The sequence below is a fragment of the Leptonychotes weddellii genome, chromosome 14, assembly GCF_054177405.1.
Source record: "Leptonychotes weddellii isolate Sample4059 chromosome 14, ASM5417740v2, whole genome shotgun sequence".
NCBI classification, from domain to species: Eukaryota; Metazoa; Chordata; class Mammalia; order Carnivora; family Phocidae; genus Leptonychotes; species Leptonychotes weddellii.
Genome location: NC_138382.1, coordinates 44,004,651 through 44,007,770, shown reverse-complemented (window position 1 = coordinate 44,007,770; position 3,120 = coordinate 44,004,651).

The following is a 3,120-nucleotide window of genomic DNA, read 5'->3' as shown; positions in this document are numbered from 1 at the left end:
GGATAAAATTTTATCAACAATTTCTTCAGAATTATATTCTATTAAGAGACATAATTCTGTAGACATAGGAATATGAAAAAATAAATTAGAATATTTTAGAAGCTATAAATTTTCAAGGTGACAAGCACTCACTTTTGCACCACTTTGTAATATTATCACCTGCTCTGTGTGGCATTGTCAGATGAAGATTTCATTATTTTAGACTTCAGATTCTATTATTCATATAACCATACTTTATTGATGAAAACATTTCAAAATCTATTTTTTGCACTTACATGTATGCAAAACCAAATATTCTAATATATTAATATTTCATATCAGTTAGACAAGATAAAATTTAGGAAGGACAAAAAATGTTTATAATTTGAGACAAAAGAACACAGAAAGTAAAGAAGAAAAAAAGGTCTAGAGAAATTTAAGGACAATCACAAGAAGACACCTCTTTAATCATTCCGTGAAAATGAACTTAAGCCCAAAATAACCAGTGGCCCAGAATGGACAGCCTCTAACTTGAAAATTGATTTTCTCCTCAGCTTTTCGGTAAATGAGCTCCAATTATCAGTGAGATATATTTCCAAGTGGCTGAAAGAGAACATTTCCCCTCCTGTGCCTTATCCTTCTGATGACCAACTGGCTAAAGTCCGGGTGAAGACTCATTAGGCAAAGAACTGTGTGGGGACATCCTTGAAGTTGCCTTTTCGCCTTCCTCCATCCTACTCTACTTGATGACTGGGGTTTCAGCTGACTTCTTGGATCACAAAATGACCTCAAGGTTGGAAGCTATGTGTAGCAGAACAAACCACTATAGGGCATAACAACCATGACTGTACACAGACTTCTTTCCTACAAGAGAAATAAAGTATTATGTTGTTTAAGTAATGATGCTATTCACAACTGAACTTTAGCTGTTACTAAAGACAGTAACTTACACATCCTCAATATAATCAGGATAATGTAATCCCCATATGCATCCCAGTATTCAAAACTCCTTACAATATCATTCAAATATAGTTTCAAAACCACTTCCAATTATATTCTTTCACTAATTGTTTTATCCAACCTCCATTTTACCTCCTGTGTATGAGTATCCCTTTCACAGTCTCAGCATATCTTGGTTCATCTAATCTTTGCTCATTTTCTCTCTCTCTCCATTCACCTTCATATTCTCTAATTCTGCGTCCTTGAGAAACCAGTTCCAGTCTTTAGGAATTCGTTTCTGGAATCTCACTTCTCCATATTCATAGCACCTATTTTTTTTAAACAAACATTTGTACTTAATTGCACATTGCCTTAAAGCACATCTCACATTGTTTTGTTATGTGACTACTGTTTGTTTTTGACCTTTTTGTGTATTCATTTGTATTTGTCACCGTATCTATGCTTGAATCATCATTTGTAACTATCTAGTAGCAAAAGCAAACAAACGAACAAACACATTCCTTCCTTGTTTACTATGTTGGCAAACTATCATTTGGTTCTGTATTTCTCCCTCTCTACTGTCACACATGACATCAATCCGTAAATCCTACCATTTCCCCCTTCATCCCTCTGGAATCTCTACACTTTTTTTTCCATATCTATTTTCACTGCCTTAGTTCAGTCCACATCTTTAATTGCTAACTGGCCCAGTCTGCCCCCCTTCATTCTTCTTTCTCTAAAGTGATTTTATGAGAATGAGCTTATTAATGTTACCCCAAGATTTTGAAAATAATTTATCCAAGATTTTTGCAATATGTTGCTTTTGTAACCGAATTTTGTAGCTGGCAAGTGCTTATCAATAGCCGGCTTCAGGCTGAATTTTCCAGTCCTATCTCTTTGCTGATCTTCTCTTCTGATTTAGCTTCCTAGGGCTTCCATAGCAAAATACCACAGACTGGGTATCTTAAACTGTAGAAGTATACGTTCTCCTTGTTCTTCAGGCTAAAAATCCAAGATCAAAATTTTTTCTGAGACCTTGTTCCTTGGCTTGCAGATGGTTGCAAACTTGTGATTTCGTACATATGAGCCCCTGATGTCTCTCTCTGCTTCATAATCTCCTCTTCTCATACGGGTATCAGTCAGATTGGATTCGGCTCCGCCCTAACAGCTTCATGTTAACTTAATTACCCTTATCTTCAAATATAGTAACATTCTGAGGTACTGGGGGAGAGTTGTTGCTTAAACTTAAATTTAAACATCTTTCTGCAGTTACCCCAAAGGTAACAAACTCTCTCTCACTCTCTCCTTCCTCTCTCCTTTCCCACCTTCTTCCAGCCCCCAACCAATTTTTGAAAACTTTGCATAGGTTTGTGCCTCTCAGTTTGTATTCAAGCTACTTCCACCTTGCTCTTTGTGACTCTGCTTCAGAGGTATTCCCCTGTGTAGCAGTCCCAGAATTTCCCTTCCTGACCCTTTCTCCTGTTCCTATGTCCCCTAAAGTGATTTGCAGGGGCCTTCTATGTGCCCATGTGCTGTGGGACCTTTGATTATCCTTGGAAGAGTTCAAACAACTAGGAAGTCTCAGAGCCAGAATTCAAACCCAAGGGGCTTAACTCCAGACTCTGTAGATTTAACCACTACACAGAAATGCGTGAACTGAGAGAGAAATTGTTTATGAGATGGCCATTATTGTCAGGGTGAATTTCAAACTCCTTGGCCTGCAGTATGAGTCCCACCGATAGCTGGCCCCTAGATGGCAACTCTGGCTCAAATGTCAACTCCCATTCTAAGCCCTGCTTTATGTTTAGGATTTTTTTTTTTTTAATTTTTAAAGAAGCTTTATTTTTGAAGAAAATGACAAAGACTGAAAATAAATATGAAATGTTAACAGTGCTTGCAGATGGAAAATGAGATGACACGTCATTTTTGTCTTTTTGATCATTGCTTTCTAAATTTTTAAAAAATTTTTTTATTGTTATGTTAATCACCATACATTACATCATTAGTTTTTGATGTAGTGTTCCATGATTCATTGTTTGTGCACAACACCCAGTGCTCCATGCAGAACGTGCCCTCTTTAATACCCATCACCAGGCTAACCCATCCTCCCACCCCCCTCCCCTCTAGAACCCTCAGTTTTTCAGAGTCCATCGTCTCTCATGGTTTGTGTCCCCCTCCGATTTCCCCCCTTCCTTCTTCCCC